At 43.8% G+C, this 26,577-nt stretch overlaps 1 protein-coding gene and 1 long non-coding RNA gene across 7 annotated transcripts in view; one reads left to right on the top strand and one right to left on the bottom strand.

The window, feature by feature from the left end:
- LOC134949054 (uncharacterized) overlaps nucleotides 1-7,089 on the bottom strand; it is a 59,199-nt gene extending 52,110 nt beyond the window's left edge. The window contains exon 1 of the long non-coding RNA XR_010183090.1: nucleotides 6,933-7,089. This is a non-coding gene — a long non-coding RNA (uncharacterized LOC134949054). The remainder of the gene's footprint in view (nucleotides 1-6,932) is intronic.
- The window catches only part of AFF2 (ALF transcription elongation factor 2), a 741,379-nt gene that overhangs the window by 276,259 nt on the left and 438,543 nt on the right, over nucleotides 1-26,577 (top strand). The gene's annotated exons all lie outside the window — the stretch shown is intronic.

Here is a 26,577-nt window from a genome sequence, read left to right as displayed (position 1 = left end):
AAACTTCCACTCTATGAATGGTCATATTCCTTGTAATACTGTGTTATTTGCCCCTTTCCAGATTTCTGGGAACGTAACATACTCCCCTACTCTGGAGCAAAGCTATATGCATAGGTGTTTCTATAATGGGTGCAATGTGTGCGGTGCACATGGGCCCCTGGGTCCATGGGAGGTCCACACTGCACCCATTTTTAATACTTACCTTTTCAGAGTACAGCGCCGGGCGCTGCAGTCGCAGTGAACATTGCCGCCAAGATGGCCGCTGCGCATGTGCAGTAGCCAAATTGGTTTCCAAAAACATGGTGCCATGTTTCTGGAGACCTGCGCATACGCAGTAGACTTCGGCACAATGCCGGAGACTACTGCATTGTACAGAGGAGGGTCCCACCCGGAGGTGCACACGGGCCCCCTCCTCTGTTAAAACGCCCCTGGCTATATGACACAGCAAGACCATACTTGCCTACCTGTCCCTCTCCATGAGGGAGAAAATGCTCTGTTCCTGGACTTTCCTGGTAATGTATGATTGCCATCACCTGTGGTGAAACACCTTTCTTATCAATTAACTAGCTCACCACAGGTGATGGCAATCATACATTACCAGGAAAGTCCAGGAACAGAGCATTTTCTCCCTCATGGAGAGGGTCAGGTAGGCAAGTATGAGCAAGACATATATATTCTTACAGCTTGTGGTCCCATTGTGGTTGCCATTACTCAATGCTCCCTGTGTGCATATCACAGTTAATTATACTGTATGATCAAACTCTAATAACATGGTTGTCTTAAAAATTACTGGGATGTTGCTGCAAATTCTAGTATACACTAGGTCACAGGTTCTCAAACTCGGCCCTCATTACCCCACACAGTGCATGTTTTGCAGGTCTCCTCACAGAATCACAAGTGAAATAATTAGTTTCACCTGGGGATGTTTTAAAATGTGTCAGTGAGTAATTAATACACCTGTGCACCTGCTGGGTTACCTTCAAAACATGCACTGTGTGGGGTCCAGAGGACCGAGTTTGAGAACCTATGCACTAGATCAATGTTTCCCAGGTTTCTAGGATGTCCAAGCTTGAGCATAGGTGACTCAATTAGTACCTCAGTTATTTTAATTTAACAATCTGAGCTCAAGCATGGATATCCCTAAAACCTAAACTGTTGGAGTGCCTTAAGGAGCAAGTTTGGAAATCACTGTATGGTTAGGAAATGTATTTATCTGATTAATAGTACATATTGTTTTAATTACATTGCAAATCTCTCAAATACATACAAGGCGGAAAGTAGATAATACAAGGAAAGTAAATTTACAAAGAAACAGCGCTACCTAATGGTCAAATTTTAATGAAAAAAACACGTATTTTTAGTATTAAATCTTCTCTCATACAAGAGAGTATGTTTTTTTAATTCAACATGTAAAACCATAAAAAAAACTTTTAAAATACTCAAATTAAGGAGACCAAAAAATGTCACCTTTGTGATTTAATAATGTTTTTTTAGCAACTGTCTGTTGTTTGGACAATGTTTTGTTTATTGACTAAAAATTTAAAATAGCCCCTAGCATTTCACATCAATGAAATACAGCTTGAAATTGGTCTTTTATCCATTTTTATTTGTTTTTGATGCAGCATGTAATTCCAGAGTATTTTTTTTGTGATTTGTTATAGAATAACCGTAGTCAATGTTGTACCTGCATTTCAAGTAGAGCTTGGCTTATGTTAATTTGATACAGTGGTGCCAGTATTTCACAACTGCTAGGATATTTAAAGTAATGTCCAAATCAATACATAATATAAAGATGATCTAAACTAAATAAAAATACTTATTTATCTCTTCTCAGACTATTAATAATCTGAGTATTTTGCACAAGTCAGTTGGAGAATTGGAATTATACTCTGCTCCCAAACAAACGATAAACCATGTGGACTGAATAGAGAATTATATATCACATGCTTCTAAATTATGTGCACAACAATATTTATTCAGAATAGCAAACTCTGTAAAAATAAATCTCCTAAGTAATTCGGGGGAAAACTGAGAGGAAAAGATTTAAAGTGCTCCTAGTTTGTCATCCTTGGCCGATGTGTTTGATGTACAGTATAGAGTAAGTCTAGTGTATAGAATTGTTGTCAGTTTTTGTAGCATCCAATACTTTTTTCAGTTACAAATTAATATTTTAAATATCTTCATTTTCTGTATTAAGAATTTTGTATGAAAACAATTATATCTCATGCTCCATGTAATCCTAGGTTATGTAGTATTTTGAAGGGGAGATATGGGGGCCAAACAAAAAAAGCCATATAAAATCCTTGTACTGTACATACAGTATTGCTTCTAGCACTGATAGTAGGTTACAATCACCACCAGGGCAATTTCTAAACAATATGTCTCCCAGTGCGAACTGTAAAAAATGTGCCCCTCCACCCCACCCCCTGGACATTATTTTAAAATGTAAACACTGTCGGTGCTGTAAGCACGCACAAAAAAAGTGGTGTGTCCTAACTGCAAGGGGCATGGTCTTACTACAAGGGGCATGGCCTCACCAAAAAAAATTACCTTACACCCCGGTTTTGCACTCTGCAACCCCAGACATTAGCCACCACAGGAAAATTAATTCCTGATTCATGCACTTACATTGAAATTTTTCCTCCTTATAGTAATGCCTATTACACATTATGCCACACACCGTAATGCAACTTACACATTATGCCACACACCATAATGCCCCTTACACAATATGCCACACACTATAATGCCCCTAACACATTATGTCACACACCATTATGCCCCTTACACAATATGCCACACACCATAATGCTCCTTACACATTATGCCACACACCGTTATGCGCCTTACACAATATGCCACACACCATAATGCTCCTTACACAATATGCCACACACCATAATGACCCTTACACAATATGCCACACACCATAATGCCTCTTACACAATATGCACCACACCATAATGCTGCTGACACCATATTATGTCCTACACAGTAATGGCTTTACAAATTATGCCCCACAGTTATGCCTTTTAGCCCTGATACCATATTATGTACCAACAGTAATGCCCCTTACAAATTATGCTCCACAGTTATGACCCACAATTATGCCCCTGACACATATTAAGCCCTACACATTAATTCACCTTATGTATTATTCCAAATAGTAAGGCCGGTCACCTGGATTCCCTGCAGGCTACAGCATCTTCTCCTAGCGGTTTAGCAGTCCTGGCACTGCTGGGTACCGCTGTTTGCACCTGTGCCTTTCCCTGACAGATGCTAGAGGTCCAGTCCAGTTTTGAGGCGGTGGACATTTTGGGGGGGTACATTTTCAGTAGTATTCCATGCGGATGGCTAAACTGTATGGAATTCTGCTGCATAGTGCTTGCAGGCGTTCCATGAGATTGCACGGCTCACCCAACCCTAGAAACAGCCATGATCACTACCTATTGCAGTGCTAATAGAGCCAACTGTTACTAAGAAGAGAGTCACTTACTGTCACCTGTACTGTACCTGGTGGAAGTGAGCTCTGTCACTTTGGCCAGCTGTCAATAAAGTTTGTATTACATTTTTTTTATCTGTATGGGGCTCAGGAGAGATGAGTCATACACAGTGCAGAGGCAGAATGTGTCTGTGCTGTCACCGATGAAGAAGTGACTTTTCATTGCCTTGGCTCGGCTGGGCTATTTTTAGTAACTATCGTGGTATCCACCTTCTGCTTCACACTGAAAACAGTTGATGCAGGAGCTGCATTTCCTCCACGCCAAGTGGCAGCTTAGTACATGCACCCCAAAGAAAGATGAAAGGAAGTCAGGAAGAGGACTACATGGAATCCAGGGCTGGTTTTACATTGTTGGAGCCTGTATGCGCATAAGTTTATGCTTGACTCTCAATAATGAAAAATTAAAAATCAGGGCAAAATACAGATGTGTCCTCGTAGACATATATATTTTTTTGTTCCATATGGTGTCTCACCTGGCTCAGTTCCTGTGCTGTGCACTTTTTCCTCAATTTTGCGTCTTACATTGCTTATACTGTACTATATAGTCAGAATTAGTGTTTTTATAGCAAATAAATTGGTATACAGTTGCAATTTAAGCATAACAATGCATGGTGCAAGTTACTCATTTTTTACTTGTGTTGGCATTTTACCTACGTGGTGGAGGGTGGAGATATAAGCCTTCCGGACTCCATTTTGAGCCCCTTCTCAGCCCCTGACAATGAGCAAGTACAGTGCCAATTTTAAGTGTGGCATGGTGCTAGGGGGCATTACTGTATGGGTCTTAATATGGTGCAAGGGGCATTACTGTGTGGGAGATAATAAGGTGCAAGGGACATTACTGTGTGGGAAATAATAAGGTGCAAGAGACATTACTATGTGGGGCATAATTTGGAGCTTGGGACATTATCCCCTCCCCTTTAGAATGTAAGCTCTCACGAGCAGGGTCCTCTTCCCTCATGTGCTTTTACGTCTCTTACTTAACCTATCTTCTTTTCAATACTCCCTTTGATGGCTCCAAATCCTTTGGTTTTATGCCACCCTGATACTTATTTCAGTGCTGTTTACTGATGCAGCTATGTTTATATACCCTGCACTTGCCCTATATTGTATTGAACTGTAGGTCACTGTCTTTAAGTTTTGCTTATTTGTTTACACAGTAAGTGGGCGCTGCAAATCTCAGGTAGCGCCATATAAATAAATGATCATAATAATAATAATAATAATAATAATAATAATAATAATAATTACTGTTTGGGACATAATATGGTATTAGGTTGTATTTTCCTTCAAGACACATCCATTTCAGCAAGGACATGGCCATTTTCTGCTAGGCCATGCTCCCTTTTCCAGGGTGGGGGGGAGGCATACACATCCACCCCACCCCACCCCCATTACTATGGGGGAAGGGGCAGGGCACTTTTTGTGTTGGCACTGGGAGTCAAATTGCCTAGAAACAGCTCTGCTCTCCGAGCATTGGGCAAGGCCCCAGCATGACAAGAACTGACATGCCCCTAAAACTGCATACATCAGGAGAGGTGTCTTTGCAGACATTAGGTAATGCCCCCTTTCATGCGTGCGCAGTGCACAGTCACATGCTGCAATCAACATTAAGGGGGTCTATGAATTGTTTTTCTTGCGTCCCTCCTCTACCCTCTCTTCCACCGGCTTTTTACAGTGGCCAGTATGATTAATATGCAGATTCCTCATTATAGAACCATTGGCGTCTCAGGGCGGAGTATAAGGAAAGTGAATTGAAATATACTGTACTGTACAGTATACGCCAATTGTATTCTCAGATGTATACATGTGTATTTTTTATACACATTTGCTGTACAGAAATGCTTACAAAAAAAAAAAAAAGCAGATGTAGATCCAGGTGTAAGTGGGCCCCATAGTACGTACAGATGCGCATTGTCTTGAAAGAGTTGAAAAAAAAATTGTGTTAAATTCATTTGAACTTTCCTCCTCTGAAATTGATTGTAAAGCTACAAAATAAAAGAACCCAAACATTGCTCTGCTTGCTTCTATCTTCAGCTGTGACCTTTGGAATTTTCCACATGAAGTCATAAAACCGCAGAGTTCATATTGTTATTTTTTTGAGGTTTAAAAGAAAAAAACAAAAAAAGTCTATAAAATTTTTAGATTTAAAAATGTTTCATCAATCCCATCTGGAACATTGCCTCACGCAGTATTAATCATCAGCGAACAACAGTCCAAAAAACAGGAAACTCAAGCTTAGGAAATATTACCTCTGCTACATTTTTCATTTGAAGTTTGTTATTTCGAGGCCATGCAATGATATTGTTGGCTCAACCAAGAGTTGAAGTGTATGCTAAGAACAGGTCAGGTTTTTTTTCTAATCAAGACAGATTAGTTATTGCTGTATAAAGAAAAATATCATGCAATGTAATTTTATTATGAGTAGCCATATATAAACTCCTTCTTTTAACACACACACACGCACGCACGCACGCACGCACGCACGCACGCACGCACGCACGCACACACACACACACAATATGTTTGGATAGATAGATAGATAGATAGATAGATAGATAGATAGATAGATAGATAGATAGATAGATCGATAGATGGTACTGGTACTAAGAAAAAAGGGTTCCACATCTAAAGTTGCAAGTTGGAACAATGCATTTTTGGTCACTCCTGCTGGACAAGTCTTCAGTTGCTTATTTGATTTAAACAATTTCCCTGTTTCCGGTACCAGATTTGTACAAAAAAAAAGTGTCATTAGAAATAAAATCTCTTCCCCTCTCTCTTGCAATAAAACATTTAAAAAGTCTTTCAGTTCATAGCCAACATATCAGCTTTATTTGTGGAAACTTTCATCAGACATATAATAGTAAGGTAAGGTAAGCAGGCACCCAAGTAAATAGGCACACTGCTCAGCAATCCAGGGCAGTCCCTGATGATGTCAGCTTGCAGTGTGGGAATCCAATTATCCATGGGTGCTGATTCAGTTAGCTTTAGGAGCTGCTAGGAAAAGTCTGCAATGAAAGGCACTCCCTGGAGTTTAACACTCAGGGAAATCTATTCATTGCACATTTTACACTGAATCATTGAGTTAGTATTGACCCAGTGTGGGGGAAAAGGTTATTTTATTGAATAGCTCTGGGAGTGAAACCAAGAGCTTTTCCCCACAGGGCAAACCCCTGAGGCTGATTGGATTCGGGGGGAATTTAATCAGCCTCAGGGGTTTGCACTGTGGCAGGGGCGTCGGAATAGGGGGGGCAAGGGGGCAGCTCGCTCCCCCCAAACATGAGAGAGGCGCCCAGTTCCGGCGCTACCGCTCAGGGTCTGCAAAGCAGGGAGGCGCTCTCCCTGCTCTGCTGCTGCCGCTGCACCTGCATGACAGGCAGCGGCGCCGGCATCACAGGGATGGGAGGAGGGGTTAGATCGTAGTCGTACTCACTGTGACAGCAGCAGCAGGGGAAGTCCCTGCATCTCACTGCGGTGCCTCTCGTCTCCTCCTCCCTGATATCAGCAATAGGGTCAGATGAACATGTGCCGAGCTGTGATTGGAGGAGCTCGGCACATGCTGATTAGAAGAGCCCCTGATTGGAGGAGCTGTCACATGCTCCTCTGACTCCTGGAACACGGAGGATGTCACAGCATGGCCCCTGTCTAAATGTGAGTATTCAACCTGCCTGCTCTGTCTTCATAGCTCCTGCCTGTCTCTGCCACCCTCTCTATGCAGCTGCTGTCTCTCTCTCTCTCTGACTGCTACATGTTCTCTCTCTGTCCAGCATCTGCCACCCCTCTTTGCAGCAGCTGTCCCCCCCCTCTCTCTGCCCATCATCTGCCCCCCTCTATCTGCCCATCATCTGTCCCCCTCTCTCTGCTCAGCATCTGTCCCCCCTTCCTCTGCCCATCATCTGCCCCCCTCTCTCTGCTCAGCATCTGTCCCCCTCTCTGCAGCATCTGTACCCCCCTCTCTGCAGCATCTGTACCCCCCTCTCTCTGCCCATAATCTGCCCCCCTCTCCACAGCATCTGTCCCTCCTCTCTCTCTACCCAGCATCTGCCTCCCCTCTCTCTGCCCATCATCTGCCCCCCTCTCCGCAGCATCTGACCCCCCCCCCACTCTCTGCCCAGCATCTGCTCCCCATCTTTCTGTGCATCATCTGCCCCCTCTCTCTGCCCATCATCTGCTCCCCTCTCTGCAGCCTCTGTCCCCCTTTCTCTGCCCAGCATCTGCCTCCCCTCTCTCTGTCCCCCTCTCTGTAGAATCTGTCCCCCCTCTCTCTGGCCAGCATCTTCCCCCTCTCTCTGCCCACCATCTGCCCCCTCTCCACAGCATCTGTCCCCCCTCTCTCTGCCCAGCATCTGCTCCTCCTCTTTCTGTCCATCATCGCCTCCCCTCTCTCTGCCCATCATCTGCCCCCCTCTCCGCAGCATCTGTTCCCCCCCCTCTCTCTGCCCCCCCTGTTTCTGCCCATCATCTGCTCCCTCTCCCCGGCATCTGCGTCCCCCTCCTTTCTCTGTCCAGCATCTATCCCCCCTCCTCTTTCTGCCCAGCATCTACCTCCTCTCCTCCCTTTGCCCATCATCTGTCCCCCTTCTCTCTCAGCCTAGCATCTGCCCCCCTCTCCCCAACATCTGTTGCCCCCCTCTCTCTGCCCATCATTTGTTCCCCCCTCTCTGACCAACATCTGCCTCCCCTCCTCTCTGCCTGGCATCTGCCTCCCGCTGATGGTGCTCCTGTATACCAGCACCTCTGCCTCTGCTCACGCCGGCACTGGGAGCGCTGCGGTTGGATACCAGCCGTGCAGCGGCGGAACTACTCACCGGGGCCCAAAGCAACAAAGGGTCCCACCGCAGTAGTATGAGCAGTACTAATAATGAGTCAAACTGACTAATTATAGTACTCCAAGTACGCAGCCGGCTGCGGTACATGGCAAAGAGGAAAGTGGCGGGCCGGGGGCTTCTGTTAACTTCCATCCCCTTCTCTCTCCTCTGACCTCCTCCGCTGGCAATGACACACTGCTGCTTCTGGCTGAGGTCTGACTGTGACATCTGATCTCATGACGTCCCCAGTGCAAAAATTGAGGAGAGGACGCCCACTGCAAGGTACCAGCTTTTGCAAATTTGGCAATATACCAGAAGCCAGCCAGTGCTTACCAAGCACTATGAGATATTAACTTATGTACTGTATGTGGGGCTGAACTGTCAAGCTGACACAGAGACCAGCCAGGGTACAGTATATATTATTCAACTGCCTGCACACTGTCAGAACACCTAAAGCTGCATCCCCATGCACAGAATCCGACACCTGGGAGTTATGTGTCCTAACCCTCCCCCTCTACCCCCCTTAGCCTCCCTACCTGCAGCCTCACCCTAACCCTCCAATCCCCGCAGCCTAACCCTAACCCTCCCTCACCGCAATCGAACCCTAACCCCTCCGCCCCTCTTTAGTGCCTAACCCTCCCCCCTTAGTGCCTAACATTCCCTGCCCGCAGCCTAACCCTAACCCTCTTCCTTAGAGGCTAACCCTCCCCACCCCGCAGCCTAACCCTCCCCGGGGGTGCAAAACCCTAATCCCCCCTTTCACACAGCCTAAACCTAACCTTCCCCCCTCCCCGCAGCTTTACCCTAACCCCCCCTTCCCGCACCCTAAACCTAAACCACCCACCCCCACGTCCACCCTCCACGGCTTACCTCTCCGGTTGCCCAGCACACAGACGTCCAGGATCCAGCGCCGGGATTGTGATCCTATTCGGGATGCCAACGCCAGCATTTAGAGCAGTGTCGGAATTCTGACGTAGGTATTTCAACTGCTGGGATCCAAACCAGATCCCATGCTTACCATGTTGCTGGTAATGCTAATAATCATAATGATGCCCCGACACATATCCCTTTCATGTCACCCACTGTCACATTGTGCTGGGAAGCTAGGGGCGCCAAACTCAGATTATATCTTGCCCCCCCCCAACCTAAAAACGTTCTGACGCCCCTGCACTGTGGGGAAAAGCTCATGGGGGGCAGTGACTAACTGCAGATGTCTCTAATCAACCAGAGGGGGCATTCTCATCTTATCCATTTTAAACATAACCTCCTGGGCATCTCTACAAAGTCAAACATTCCAAATTTGTATTGTACTGTTTTCTGGGGCTACATGGTAGGATTTGCTTATATATTGGAGTGCATGAAACTAGGAGGTTTAATGCCGCTTCTCATTTAATGACACCCTGAACACTGAGCAAAGACAACAAAGCAAAGCTAGGCTAGGACAAAATATGCTACTAGGGTAGTGGTAGCTATACTAGTGTCATGTGAGTAATAGAGACATTATGAATGGCCAAATAGTGTCAACTGACCTCAGGCAAGATGGCAGCACCCATGGCGCACTGGACCACAACAACAGGTACATCCTGAGATGACTGGCCAGCAGGGACATGCCAGTTAGTAAATTACCTATGTCAAGCGTGGTTGGAGGGTCTGAGTACCCAGTGCATGACACGAAGTATGGTAGAGTCTTAACAATTGGAAGAATGGACAACTTTACTTTAGAGCTATCGGTTGAAGGCTAGCTGCCTGTACAAATGTGTTGCTTTCTTTTAATTGTTATACACACAGGTGTGTAAAGTACCATTTTAAATATTAATTTCAACATCCAGGCACTGTATATAGGCCTGATTGATGTAAACAGTAAACCTAATCAGCATATTAAGGTAGTCCATTACTGTTAAAACCTGTTCACATATGCTTGACCACAATAAGAATAGGTCCTTTGCAAACAAGTTTATAGTTATGTTATATCCTGGTAGCCTCTAATAATTTATTGTGTGAAATGTTGGTGTAGATGCTTACAAAGCCAATACTGAATAGCTAACATGGTGTGTCCAAATGTGAGAATTCCTTCAATTTTAGAATGAAATTTGTAATGTCTTTCAGGAAGGTTTTTTTGAGTATGTATTAAAGGCTGTAGGTATGTATTTAGGTATTGTTAAGTAGTATAGTATATTGATACCCTGGCTGTGATACATGATTCTGGTAATAATTTTAATGGAAGTAATGCGGGCATTATTTGTATATATATGGCACTACTGTGTGCATTATGTGCATAAGTGGCACTAGTGTGGGTGTTATTTGTATATGTGGCGATACTGTGAGCACTATGTGTATATTCGGTACTGTCTGCATTATTTGTATATGTGGCACCACTGTGGGCATTATTTGTGTAGGCAGTGCTACTGTGGGCATTATGTGTATATGTGGCACTACTGTTAGCACTATGTGCGTAAGTGGCGCTACTGTGAGCATTATATGTATATACAACACTACTGTGAGCACTATGTGTATATGTGGCATTACTGTGGGCATTATTTGTGTAAGCAGTGCTACTGTGGGAATTATGGTGGTCATTCCGAGTTGTTCGCTCTGTATTTTTTTCTTGCAACAGAGCGATTAGTCGCTAATGCGCATGCGCAATGTCTGCAGTGCGACTGCGCCAAGTAAATTTGCTATGCAGTTAGGTATTTTACTCACGGCATTACAAGGTTTTTTCTTCGTTCTGGTGATCGTAATGTGATTGACAGGAAGTGGGTGTTTCTGGGCGGAAACAGGCCGTTTTATGGGTGTGTGCGAAAAAACGCTACCGTTTCTGGGAAAAACGCGGGAGTGGCTGGAGAAACGGAGGAGTGTCTGGGCGAACGCTGGGTGTGTTTGTGACGTCAAACCAGGAACGACAAGCACTGAACTGATCGCAGATGCTGAGTAAGTCTGGAGCTACTCAGAAACTGCTACGAAGTGTCTATTCGCAATTTTGAGAATCTTTCGTTCGCAATTTTGATAAGCTAAGATTCACTCCCAGTAGGCGGCGGCTTAACGTGTGCAAAGCTGCTAAAAGCAGCTTGCGTGCGAACAACTCGGAATGGGGGCCTATGTGTATATGTGGCACTACTGTTAGCATTATGTGCATAAGTGGCGCTATTGTGAGCATTATATGTACAGTATATACAACACTACTGGGAGCACTATGTGTATATGCAGCGCTACTGTGGGTATTATTTGGATATGTGGCGCTACTGTGGGCATTATATGTATATGCAGTGCTACTGTGGGCACTATGTATGTAAGCAGCACTATTGTGGGCATTATGTGTATATGCTGCACTACTGTTGGAATTATATGCGTAAACAGCACTACTGTAGGAATTATTTGTATATGCAGCGGTACTGTGGGCATTATGTGTACAGATGGAGCCACGCTCATCTAGGCTTCTCAGCTGCAGCTAGGTGCACCAAGGTTTATTAGCATAAACCTTTCATCTGTTGTTCTCAGCTGCAATACAATACAGAGTGAACAATACAGCAGGGGATTAAGTCATTACAACAGGGGATTAAGTCCGACTGCCCTGGCTCACTTAATCCTATTATAGGCAAAGATGAGGAGGGCTCCATCTGTATATGCAGCACTACTGTGGGCATTATGTGTATATGCGGTTCTACTGTGGGCATTATGTGCATAAACGGTGCTGTTGTGGGCATTATGTGTAAATGTGGCACTACTTTGAGCATTATGTGTATATATGGCGCTACTGTGGGCATTATGTGTATATGTGGTGCTACTGTGGGCATTACCAGAATTACTATGGGCATTATGTGTATAACTGGCACTACTGTGGGCATTATGTATAAGGGGTGCTACTACTATGGGCATTATGTGCATAAGGGGTGCTAGTAATGTATGCATTATGTGTTAAGGGCAATACTGTGTGGTGTAACATATATAAGGGGTACTACTGTGTAGTGTAACGTGAATAAGGGGCACTACCATGTGGTGTAATATGAATCAAGGGCATACGTGCAGTGTAATGTGAATAAGATTGTGCTACTATGTGGCGTAATTTGAAATGGGGGTACTATTGTGTGGCCACGCCTCTTACTTGTGAGACCACACCCTTTTTCGGCACATGCTATAGGCGCTTAGTAAAGTGTGGAAAGGCACAAGTTTATAGTTTGCACAAGGGTGCCAAACACAATAGTGCCAGCCGTGCTTGCATGTGTGCATCAGGACACATGCAGGTCCTAAACCCAGAAGTAATTTCTTCACCGGGACAGCTCTTGTATTGCAAGTAAGTATTGCAAAAAATGCCAGTATGCAAGCGAATAGGGGAGGGATGTTATGATACAGTGGGGTACATTTACTAAGCAGTGATAAGAGCGGATAAGTGAGCCAGTGGAGATATTTCCCCATCAACCAATCAGCAACTCTGTATAATTTTATAGTATGCAAATTATAGATGTTACTTCAGTGCTGATTGGTTGGCATGGGCAACTTCTCCACTGACTCACTCCTCCGCTCTTATCACTGCTTAGTAAATGTACCCCAGTGTATCTTACTGTCAAAATCTGATTTGCTCCAGATGGGAAAAATAATCTGATTATTTTGGATTCAGTGGTGATTTGAACAGCATGGGTCAATTTTGCTTTTAAAAGCATTATATGAAATAGTAGGCATAAATGATATCTCTTTATTTAAAGCTGTAGCCTCAACTTTGTTTACAAATTTGGATAATAAGTTATACACTACTGTAGGTTTTCTTTTTTGCCCGACTTTGTCCATTGGCTTCCTCTATCGGTAAGGTTTCTCCTGAGGTATCTCTCTGAGCACGTGTCATGACCCCTACAGTAGTTCTTATCAGTGTCATCACTATGGGAATGCTGGCCTGGAGCGAATTTAGGGGTCAGGCCACCCCTAGGCAAAACATTACTGGTTGCCCCCCATCATGTCACTGCCCCCTTCATGTTGGGGCCGTCTGACTGCCAAAGCAGCACCAACCTCACCCCTGCTTCACCACCACACAATTTACTGCCCCCCCCCCCCCCCCCCTTGCCAGTTACAAAAAAAAAGGCGTAAAAAAAATAATAATAATAATCAGCTGGCCTCATCTGGCCATCGGCCTGACAGGGCTCTCATGTAAGTGAGCATCCTGTGCCACCCCTCAGCAACAGCAACCCCACCGAGGGGTGACATCAAAGTGCCGACTCCTGCTCAGTGACAGGAGCTGGATGCTGCACTGTAGCATTATGTGCAGCACCCGGCTCCTGTTACAGTGTAGTCGCTGGCATTGCACACAGAGTGATCCCTGGGGGCAGCCCAGCATTTCCAGACTCCCTGAGTGACGAAAATGGGGGTTTGTGCCATGCCCCCTACCCATGAGCCATGCTCCCTGCCCACGAGGCCTTGCCCCTTTTCGCCGACACGTGCGCCAACAATATGTCCTCCCGCACAGGATGTCACCAAATGTAGGGATGCTTGCTCTTATTTACTATTTACAAAATACTGTATACATTTTATTTACATACAGTGGTCAAAGTGGAAGGGTGTATCACTGTCTGCCTTTCCACCACTTGCCCTTTTGCTTGGGTTGTCAAACAAAATCATTATTAGTAAATACACACACACACACACACACACACACACACACACACACACACACACATATTGTTGTATATATACAGTACACAACCAGTAGCGGATCTTGCCACAGGCAAGCAGGACTTTTGCCCAGGGCGCCGCCTTCCGGAGGGCGCCGCACCATGGCAAGATCCGCTGCTGCTGTGCCCCCCCGCTGCCCGCTCTGTCCCGCTGCCCCCCGCTGTGAAGGGAACTAGACGCGTAGCATCTACAGTAGTTTCCCTTCGTGGATAGGACCTTTACTGTGCGGTGCGCGATGACGTCATCGCGCACCGCACATCATTTCAGCGGCACTACTACTTTACAGGGGGCGTAACTGACCACGCCCCTAGTATGAAGCCACACCCCCTATTGGCCGCCCGGGGCGCTAGAAGCCCAAGAACCGGCCCTGTACACAACTAGTAGTTTAGATATTAGAGTTGCTTCTTCTACACTTGGCTTTAGCAGAAAATAAGGAATATTTGGTGTTATATTTGTTCTCAGATAATATGCACTCAACTTTGGTTGTTTCTAATTAAAATCAGTGTGCACAAATCTGTTTTCTCACTTTCCTAATAAGCTTAAACTTCAGTAATAATAAAAAAAACTGTGAAATTTGAGCACTTTTCTGACAGAATCTGACCAACTGGATATAAACTTTGAGTCTGTTTGTAGTGTAGCTCATAGGACCCTTGAGACTGCCACAGTATAAGATTCCCGTTAGACCTTAGTGGTCAGACTCATAACCTGCACTAACCAATTCCTGAGAGGATTGTTTCAGCAGCTATGTGTTGTTATACACATTATTAGCTTCAATATATATATATATATATATATATATATATATATATATAACCTCCAGCAGATCGGCACTCAAAAAATAAAATATAAATACCTCGGTGCCCCAAGTCCAAACACGACTCCACGTTATAATAGTTTCCAAGAAAGAGGACGGCACTCACAGGATTTTGAATATAGCGTTTGTAATCCACAAAAGTATCAAAGCATTATCGACGTTTCGGTGACGCAGCACCGTCTTCAGGATATATAACCATAAATAAATGTGACCAAGACAAGTAAAGAGAGCCACTTACCACACTTATATGCAAACCAAATCACCAGAAAACACCCTCACCTGTGCAGGATCCCGGCCAGTCCGCCGGAGCAGCAGAGCGCGCCGCAATGACGTCACCCACTGGTGCGCCAGAGTGACGCGACTTCGCTGCCACGGCAACAGGACGCTGTCAACACCCGTTGCCCGTCCGCCGGAGCAGAAGAGCGCACCGCAATGACGTCACCCACTGGTGCGCCCGAGTGACGCGACTTCGCTGCCACGGTAACAGGACGCTGTCAACACCCGTAGCCGAGACACACCACGTATAGCAGCCCGGGGAAGACAGACAATCCTGCCGAACACGGCAAGACAGGGGCGGGGTCACAAAGAATGAAAACACACGGGAAATACATGTAATAAGAGTACATGTAGGTAGAGGTTAAAAACGCAATGTGCAACACACTGCGTGCAAAATAGGCTGATGGGTGATCAGTAGAGCTTGCAAGTATAGGACATAATTAATACATAAAATAACAAAAACAAGCAAAAGGCTGGTCAGCCAATGGTTAGCACAAACTGTTCCAACAGATCTTCTCATTCAGCCCACAGGGAGCCACAGTGTCCAAGTGGACTATCCAACGGGCTTCCATGACCAATCATTTCTGATTCCTATCACCCCCTCGTTTTAATTCAGGGAGGTGATCAATGATCATGTATTTCAAACTGGCCAGACTGTGATTCCTGTCGGCAAAATGTTGAGCCACTGGTTGTTCACTTCTGCCCGAATTCAAAGCCGCCCGGATGGCTGATCGGTGTTGGTTGGCACGTTCCTTGAAGGGGCGAATGGTTTTGCCCACATAGTATAGGCCACATGGGCACCTGATGATATAGACCACATGTGTTGTAGTACATGTGACCGCATGTTTAATGGGTATATATTTACCACTGTGAGGATGTCTAAATGATGCTCCTATGTCCATGTGATTGCACGTAGCACAATTTATACAGCGGTAGCAACCCGCATTGCGGGTGGTTATCCCCCTAGTGCCAAACCGTCTAAAGTTGGTAATGTCTGTGCGGACAACCCAGTCCCTGATGTTTCTCCCTCGGCGATAGCAAGCCATAGGAGTTTTGGACTTTACTCCACGTAGCTCACTGTCAGTGCTGATAATTGGCCACAGCGCCTTTGTTGCCTGTCTGGTGATGTTGCTACTAGTGGTGTAATTGGTTGTCCACATGATCTTATCGGCATGTTTGTTGTTAGTTCTGCGGGACTCCGGACTAAAGAGAGTTTCTCTGGGGATGGCTAAAACTTTATTTTTATGCTGTAATAACAATTGTTCTGGGTAACCGCGCCTCAGAAATTTTAATATCATGGCATCCAATTGTGTTTCCAACATCTGTCTGTCGTTATTGATCCTGGCTACCCTCAACATTTGTGAGTACGGTAACCCAGACTTCAAAGCAGTGGGGTGATGACTTGAAAATCTCAATAAAGTGTTCCGATCAGTGGGTTTCGAGTACACAGAAGAAGTAAGACGTCCATCTTGATTGATGAGTTTGACGTCTAGATATTCAATTTCTTTAAAGCTGATTTTGTATGTGAACTTAATTGGACCAGGTAAGGTATTAATATAATCAATAGTGTTACTGAATTCATCTTCAGTGCCTGACCAAAAAATGATTAGATCATCTATATACCGCAAAAACAGCTTAATATGCCGAGAAAACTCTGCGTTACTGAAAAATAATTTCTTTTCCTGAATAAACATAAAAATGTTTGCATATGTCGGTGAGACGTTGGAACCCATTGAACAACCAGCTTTCTGAATGTAGTACTGACCATCAAATAAAAAATAATTGCGGTGTAACACAAGTGAAAGCAAACCAAGTATAAAAGTTATGTTGGGTCCCTGGTATAGGGTACTAGATTGTAGAAACGTATGCATAGCCTCAAGGCCTACATCATGAGGGATAGATGTATACAAGCTTTGTACATCTAGCGTGCACATTAAAAGATCAAATGGTTTCTCTACATATGGTTGAATGGCCTTGAGGAATGCCGAAGTATCCTTCAGATAAGAGCTCTCCTGTACGATACACAGTATAAGATTCCCGTTAGACCTTAGTGGTCAGACTCATAACCTGCACTAACCAATTCCTGAGAGGATTGTTTCAGCAGCTATGTGTTGTTATACACATTATTAGCTTCAATATATATATATATATATATATATATATATAATTCCAAAATCATACCGGCACTCCCACTGTATATAGAAAGGTTCCTTTGCTGCGGTGCCCTCCAGGTCAGCGATTAGACAAGTATATGGAGTAAGCGTTGGTGGCACTATAAAAGCATACACATACAACATTTAAATACACCACTAATGTCCTTTGTCTGTGGTGTATTTAAATGTTGTATGTGTATGCTTTTATTGTTGTCCAAGCCCTGAGGACGGGGTGCTTTTCCCCGAAACATGTAGGCAAATAAAGGAATTTTATCTTTGCATCCGCTAAGTCTGCTTGAGTGCCACCAACGCTTACTCCATATATATATATATATATATTTATGTGTGTGTGTGTGTGTTTTTACTGTATTTCCTACATCTTGTCCCAGAGTGAGTTGAAAATTAGTGCACATGAATTTTTGAAATAATTATAGAAGATCCTGGTGTTTTAAAGAAACCTGTGGCTCAGATATTTTCCCGTCAGCTATAAAAATGTCATAGTGTAATAAGTGAAGATGAAGTCATGCAGTCACTCGCTGCCTTCAGTGAATAATTTCTAAACCACTTGAAATTCACTTTTTTTCAGAGCTTGTCATTTTGGTCTTCATTTCTCTATCAATATGATATATTTGTAAGATATAAAAAATAATGCACACCAACTAACGGTGCATTATCTCTCATTTCTAACAATTATAAATAAAAAGAATCAATATTATATTTCAAAGCAGTGGAAGAGCAACAATACACTTTGGTGTAATAATCAGTGAGGTAAACCGTGCTTCTAGTTTTTCAATATATTACTTTTTGCTTATTAAAGGTGTTTCATTAATTACACTATTTTACAGAGACATTGGGGTAAATTTACTAAGGTTGGAGATTTTTAGAACTGGTGATGTTGTCCATAGCAACCAATCAGATTATATCTATTATCTGCTAGAAGCAGCTAGATAAATGGTAAGTAGAATCTGATTGGTTGCCATGGGCAACATCACCAGTTCTAAAAATCTCCCACCTTAGTAAATTTACCCCATTGTATTCATTATTATTCTCATAACAAATATGGCTGACTTTACTAAATTTTTTTTACATATAATTATTGCAGCAGAGAGGGGGGTGGGTCCAGTTAGAGAGGGAGTGGAGCTGAGCAGGGGGTGGAGACTAAGGTGTTAATTAAACTATATATAGCTATATACAGTATGTATAGATCCTAACTGTACAATTTTCAATATTAGACTAAACCTGGGTACACACGGTGCGTTTTCTTGCACTATATCGCACACTATTTGTCAAGAGTGAGATAAAGTGCACTATATTGCACCATGTGTACGCACTATATTGTATGCGTTGTTAAACGGTGCGCGCTCCCGCCGGTCGTATCCAATGTCCTATGTCGGATGAACATGCAGCTCAATTTTAGGTAGACAGTACACTATCTAGTGCATAATGTATCATGTGTATGTAACATACGATATTGTATCCGATTTGCACAATCACAGTAAAGCGAGAAACCATATCTTATGCTATATCTTATGATATATCTTAAGGTGTGTACACTCAATGAGATCCTTGCTATGTACGATTTTGACTATGCAATATCCCCTGAACTTCCCCAGAGCCCAGATAGTACAGATTTTGACTATCTGTGCTTGAGATTTTGTCTATGTACGATTTTGACTAAGTGCCAACTTTCACTATATGTTGTACTAGATAGTACACTAGATAGTCAAGATTGACTTGCCTGCACATTCTATCTAGCCTTACTATACCGACCCCACGGGAGCACGCAGTGGAAAAGGTATGGGGATACACACATTTTAATATAAGATTGTTCATTACTAAGGTCCACAATAAGGAACAACATGGATAACTAGACTTGCAAATTAGGCTTGTGTTATGCAGAAGGGGCGTAGGCTTATAGAATAAGAATACTATCAAAGTACACAAATATTCTGGAGACAGACTAAGGGGTTTATTTACTAAGCCTTGGATGGAGATAAAGTCCCAATCGGCTCCTAACTGCCATGCCACAGGCTGTGTTTGAAAAATGTCAGTTAGGAGCTGATTGGCTGGTACTTTATCTCCAGCAACTTTATCTCCATCCAAGTCTTAGTAAATAGGTCCCTAAATCATAGTGTCTGAGTCCTGTGAAAAGAGATGATCATTTGTCTCAATGGATCTAAAATGCCTGTAGTTGCTCCAAGGAAAGCCCCAGCAGTTTCAAACTCACAGTGGGAGTGACCTGAATTTTCAGTAGCATCAATAGTAGGAGCTACTGTATTGGAGATCAGGGCCTTTTAGCGCCCCGGGCGGCCATAAGGGGCGTGGCTTCATACAGGGGGCGTGGTCAGTTACACCCCCTGTACAGTGAAATGATGTGCGGTGCACGATGACGTCACCGCGCACCGCACAGCAACGGTCCTCTCCACGAAGGAAAACTAGACGCTTTGCGTCTAGTTCCCTTCATGGAGAGGACCTTTGCTGTGCGGTGCACGATGATGTCAACACGCACCGCACATCATTACAGAAATGGTCCTCTCCACAAAGGGAAACTAGACGCTACGCGTCTAGTTTCCCTTCACAGCGGGACAGCGGGGAAAGCAGGCAGCCGCAGCGGGGGGCACAGCAGCAGCGGATCTTGCCGTGGTGCAGCGCCCTCCGGAAGGTGCCGGCGCCCTCCGGAAGGCGGCGCCCCGGGTAAAAGTCCTGCTTGCCCGTGGCAAGATCCGCTACTGTTGGAGATAAGTAATTTTTCTGAAAGAAGAATATAGCTTATTATATACCGATTGCTAGATGAAAGATCGCAACAGTATATATAGAAAATAGCTAATTATGGATGTGGGGCCACATTGAATCTTAGAAATGACTTTCTAATTCTATTTTCTCACTTTTCTGAAACACAATTGTTCCATTTCTATTATAACGTGTGTGCATAAAGAGTTTAAGACAAAAAACAACTTTGCTAAACATTAGATTAGGTAACAAATATCAATTCATATCTGATACTGAATGTAGCTTCACAGGGAGATCTGGGAGGGGATGTGTCATTCCTGTATCTATCATAATAATATAACTAGCATAATCGCATAATATATACCCTCTCCACTTCAGTCATCCACTGACAGTCTGTTTTATTTCGTTTTTAAAGCATACAGTAACTCCACTTAAAACTGAATACCCAATGGATTTAATAATCAAACCGTTCCATTGTGTTTGAGTCCCGTCCTCATAATCCTTATATTCACACAAATGGTGGAATGTACAGTATGAATTGCGAAATGTGGTTTGCTGCAATTTCCATGTGTATCAAGCTCTGGAAAGCATAAATTTCCAGATCTTGTCCATGCTTTGCCTCTAGAAGCCTATAGGCTTCTTTATGCAGAATTCCCAGGAGGGGCCTCCCTTCTCATCTCCTCCCCCCCCTACCCCCCCAGCACACAACGTGCACATGTCAATAGTAGAAGTCCTTGATTAGACATCCGTAATACCTCACACTGCAAATCACAACTCTAATTGGAAGAAACGTCCTTGCATTTATATTTGTGCATGTGGCATTAACAATAAACACAGCTATAAATATGATAAATGGTGGGATGTATTGTATGCAAAATGCGATGCATTTAGTGCAAATAGACCATGACGGAGGTACATCAATATAAAGGCTAAGTGGAAAGAAGAGAGAGGCATATGAACAGTACAGCCATTGGGGATCACCCACTTCTTTGGGAAAATGGTTAGATTCAGGAGGGTTGTCTACTCTCTTTGGGGGCTCCAGGATAGCATGTTGAAATTCAGTCTCTGGCACATTTAATAAGAGTAAGGAAGTATGTGACAGTGATCCTCTATAGCAATAGAATCGCTATTAGGGCTCACATTAGTTTTTTGACTCATACATGCCAGACTAAAGGTTTAGGTGGAGTACCACCTGGCTGCGTTCCACTATTCTCCCACTAAGGGGGTAATTCAGAGTTGATTGCAGCAGAAAATTTGTTAGCAGTTGGGCAAAACCATGTGCACTGCTGGTGGGTCAGATATGACATGTGCAGAGAGAGTTAGATTTGGGTGGGTTATTTTGTTTCTGTTCAGGGTAAATTAACAGGTTGAACACGATGGGCAATTTGCCTCTATTCAACCTCAAATACTATGTTACTATGTAAATACTGGCTGCTTTATTTTTAAACTGCAATTTAGATTTCAGTTTGAACACACCCCACCCAAATCTAAGTCTCTCTGCAAATGTTATGCCTGCCCCCTCCTGCAGTGCACATGGTTTTGCCCAACTGCTAACAAATTTGCTGCTGCGATCAACTCTGAATTAGGCCCTAACTCTCCTGGTCTATCTTTTCCACGTCTGTTTGATTTGTGGAGGATTGTTGCATGATATGTTTTGGAACATTCAATACAACATATTAAAAAGTGACTGTGCTTATTTTCAGATGTAAAATTTGGGGCTTGACGAGCCTAGATTACATAATGTATTAAATAAATAATAAAACCATTAATACATTCATCTCTATAAAAGCTTTTTATATCAGCTACTAGGTTGACAAATATTGGTACACACAATATTGGCTTCCTGTCACTTATAAAGAGATTGCTCTCTAGAGAATGTTGTGAAGATCATTAAAAAACTGGTATTAAGAGGTCACAAAAGCTTTGATCATATAATCACAAAGTTTCATTACTGACCTTTTTAATAAAACCTAGAACCTACGAAAAAAGACCATGTCCTCTGTGTATTATATGCACTTTTCCAGCTTGTCTCATTTATTCATCTTACTGACAGCTTTCAGTACAAACATTATTAAAACAGTGTTTCCTCCCATTAAGATCTGACATTTATTTGTAGTCTAAAACCAATATGTCCTCCAAAGCTGGAAATTCTGCCTATTTCACAATATATCAACATTTTAGTCATTTATTGTACTTCCTAGACATGTTGATATTGCCTTTACTGGGGTGTGCTCAACTTACCGCAGTGCACCCTTGCCCCTCACAAAACCACAACAGCTGCGATTTGCAGACAGTTGCCAATTTTTATCCAGTAGCAAGCAATTTTATCAGTATGTTTTGCTACAATGCATTGCATATCTGCTATATTTTACAATCATGATATTCATTGCATTTGATTTATTATTTTTATACACTGATTTTAATATTTATTGTGCTAATAAAGGCTCCATACATCTATCTAATCACCGAATGAAAATCTGATAAAGGACAATCGTTTGCTACCAAACACTGGAAAATGGACAAAACCTGTTTATTCAGACAAATTGATTACATGATGATTTAACCAACTGCGGCTGGCCGGGAGTTGTGTCTCGCTGCCGCTGGCCGAAGCGGCTGCATGATACGTCACGCAGCCGCGGCGCCACGCCCCCCCAACGGTACGACCACGCCTGCGTCGGCCGGACAGTGCCTACTAAACGGTGGCTTAACGCCGCCGTTCAGCCCCCTCCCACCCAGCGACCACCTCTGTCTCAGAGGCGAGCACTGGGCACCGATGACTGCCATGCGCAGTTCCGACCCGATCGCTGCGCTGCGAAAAACTGCAGTGAGCGATCGGGTCGGAATGACCCCCATAGTACAGAGCAAAATAAATGAACAACTTCATTATCCAAACTCCATTTAAAGATTATGAAATCTTCAAATTGCAAAATTTACAGATAGGGGAAATGTAGAAGCCTGTAAGACACAGGCATACGCGTGGTTCCGATGAGGTTTTCCCCCTTTTGCTTTAGAGTGTCAATCATTTAAAAGGTCTAATCAGGGTGGCACATTCGCCTGACTGCATCTTGCAAGTTATTGCATTTCCCCCATAGGGCGACATTTACTAAGCAGTGATAAGTGCGGAGAAGTGAGCCAGTGGAGAAATTGCCCCATCAACCAATCAGCAGCTCTGTATCATTTTATAGTATGCAAATTATAGATGTTACTTCAGTGCTGATTGGTTGCCATGGGCAACTTCTCCACTGGCTCACTTCTCCGCTCTTATCACTGCTTATGTCCCCCTATAGAGTCAGAAACAAAAGTGCAACACGAAGACTGTGGGCTATATTCAGTAACTGTCGGAAGCTGCCGTCTTGTCGGAAAGACGGCAGCTTCCGACAGAAATAGGTCGGAAGGGGTTCCGACCTATTCAATAGGGGCTGATTTTTTCCGACAAGTCGGGAATTCCTGACTTGTCAGAAAACACGTGAATCGGACAGATTTTGGCTCCTTTTCCGACAAACTCAGTCCGACTTGAAAACAAGTCAGATTGAGGTGAGGAGAGGAGCGGTGCTGCGGGCGGTGTGGGGGGGAGCTGAGATCGGCGGCCAGCGGGGGGAGCTGGCTGCGGGGGGAGCTGGCTGCGGGGGGACATGTCTGCGGCGGCGGGGGGAGGCGCTGCAGGGAGAAAGGTGTCTGGCCGTCCCCACAGACATGTTACCACCTCCCGTGGGCCGCTGATCAATGCTCCCCCTGCCGCCGCAGACATGTTACCCCGCTGCCAGCACCTCCCGATGGCCGCAGATCAATGCTCCCCCCGCCGCTGCAGCACCTCTCTTCCTGCTGCCAGCTTCTCCTGCGGCTCCACACATGTCCCCGGTAGCCAGCCCCTCCCGCTCACGGCCGCTGCTCTCTGCTCCCCTGGTCGCTGCTGTCAGCGCATCCGCAGCCGCTGACAACAGCTGCCTGACAGGACGGCCAAATCCGACAGTCGGATTGGCCGTCCATTGAATAGGGTTTGTCGGATCCATTCCGACAACTGCATGTCGGAATGGATCCGAGTCCTATCGACTATAGCCCTGTAATTTGTCAGAACACCGTACGTCTGTGAAATGACCTGTTCATTCAGCAAATTGTGATTTGCGCAAAATTACATGCAGATCCAGTATCTATAATGGGTGAACCCATTTCATCAATACAAACCTCTCGAGTTTTTATTTTAAGGATGTTTATACATGAATAGCCAAATATATTGTTACATATATGGTCTAATACAGAGTTGTACGCTAATGCAATTGCAATGTTCTAGGCTACGAGACTGCTAATGTTAGCAAGTGAAGCTGCCGCCCAGAAATGAAAAGAGCGCCCACCGGAGTGATCACAAACCAACGGGGAACGTCTACTGCTTAAGTAGGTCTATGACTACATGGACTGGCTACAGCAGTAGCTACGCAAGAGCCATGTTTCTCTGCGTACATGATTGCAGCTGACGTCAGATACATGCCCCGCAAATGGGCATGACATGCCTGCGTTTTTTGCCGCCACGCCCTATTACCACCCCAAACAGTCACTTCCTGTCAATCACTCTGCAAAGAAATCCTCACTGCGACCGGAATCTCAAAGCCACCTTTACACATGCACAGTGCAATCGCAGCACATATGCAGTCTGCCGATAATCACTCAATTGCAAAAACATTGGCATACTGTAGATACAAATCTGAATTGGGCCCTTAATTGAAAAAAACTTTGATTTTTTTTTTACTTTCAAGTTGCAGTAAATTTTTTGGATCAAACCTCTCGATGAAAGGGCAAATGTGGGGGGATGATGATGTGATTTAGCATGGTCCTGAACCGATGCACAATTACAGTACACCATTTGCAACATTGGGGGTAATTCCGAGTTGATCGCAGCATCAAATTTGTTAGCAGTTGGGTGGGTTATTTTGTTTCTGTGCAGGGTAAATACTGGCTGCTTTATTTTTACCCTGCAATTTAGATTTCAGTTTGAACACACCCCACCCAAATCTAACTCTCTCTGCAAATGTTATATCTGCCACACCTGCAGTGCACATGGTTTTACCCAACTGCTAACAAATTTGATGCTGCGATCAACTCGGAATTACCCCCATTGTTCAGTGTGGTGCGGAGTCAGGATAAATTTATTCACATCATCAGGCCATGACTACTGCTGCAGAATTCTACAAATCACCTTATTATTTTCTACTCAATTCACAAGAAAGAGAAGAAAATTCCAGGATGGGAAGATTTGCCTTTTGCATATAAAGGAGCGTATTTATCAAAAGCTGTTTTCAGGACATATCCGCAAATTTCAAGCATCACAATAATGTATCTAGAGGAGGGGTGTGGATCGCTAGCTCGACAGTAACTAGGTTGACAGTCATTAGGTTAACCACTATTGGTCAACAGTGACTAGGTCGACACCTGAAATAGGTCGACATGGTCATTAGGGCGACATAGAAAAGGTCTACATGAAAAACGGTCAACATTAATTTTTAAAAAAAAAAATGGTGTAGTTTTCTTTGTAAAGTGACCAGGAACCCCAATTGGTGCACCGTGTACCCTCGCATGGCTCTCTTTGCTCGCCATGGTTCGGGCAAGGTGCCTCGCTCTGCTACCGCTGCGCTTGGCACAGGTTACTATTCCTAATCGTAGTCCACGTGGATCATAAAGTATGAAAAAGTAAAAAAAATGAAAAATGTCGACCTAGTGACCATATCAACCTAAAGACCATGTCGAGCTAATGCATGTCGACCAATAGTGATCGACCTAATGAGTGTCGTCCTAAGTGATGTCGACCTATTAAATATGAGTTGATACTTCTATTGTCCAGTTCTATAGTTTTTAAATACACAACTGTGTTTTACAATAATGGATCAGAAAACAAAAAAAATATATTTTTCCAGCAACATTTTAAAAAAAGAGTAGTTATTTTTCTTCCAGAATCTGTGATTTATTTATAGGAAAGTGACCTCTCTATTTTTACACTGCCTTAGGCCATTGTGAGCCAATGTGAAAAAAAATACATTGACACAAGTATTGCAGAAAGTACTTTCCTGGTTTTGAAACAGTTAGAAGGTATGATGGATAAATGATGTCCCAGAAATTCATTTTTCATGAGTTTATAACTGAGCTAAGGTATCTGGGCAATGACATTGGTGATTTCAAAAACAAACAAACACACATGTAAAACATATACAAGAACTTTGTGCTACTTCGCAAAATAAGTATTGATGAAGTAACACATATAGGGGTACATTTACTAAGCAGTGATAAGAGCGGAGAAGTGAGCCAGTGGAGAAGTTGCCCATAGCAACCAATCAGCACTGAAGTAACATCTATAATTTGCATACTATAAAATCATACAGAGCTGCTGATTGGTTGATGGGGAAATTTCTCCACTGGCTCACTTCTCCGCTCTTATCACTGCTTAGTAAATGTATCCCTAAGTTCAGGTTGCCTGTATTTGCGGATACAGGGCAGGATGCATCAAGCATTGCATTTTACATGCGATATATCCTGCCACTCATCGCTTGTATATCGGTGTATATTAACACTATATGCATGAACATTTTAACAAAGGACAGCTCTCCCTATGAGAGCTGACCTTTGCGGTGTGGAGACTTCTGGGTATTAGACCGTCTG

The sequence above is a fragment of the Pseudophryne corroboree genome, chromosome 8 (genome assembly GCF_028390025.1).
Source record: "Pseudophryne corroboree isolate aPseCor3 chromosome 8, aPseCor3.hap2, whole genome shotgun sequence".
NCBI lineage: Eukaryota > Metazoa > Chordata > Amphibia > Anura > Myobatrachidae > Pseudophryne > Pseudophryne corroboree.
Note: the sequence above shows the minus strand (reverse complement) of the source record. Positions and strands in the feature narration are given on the sequence as shown.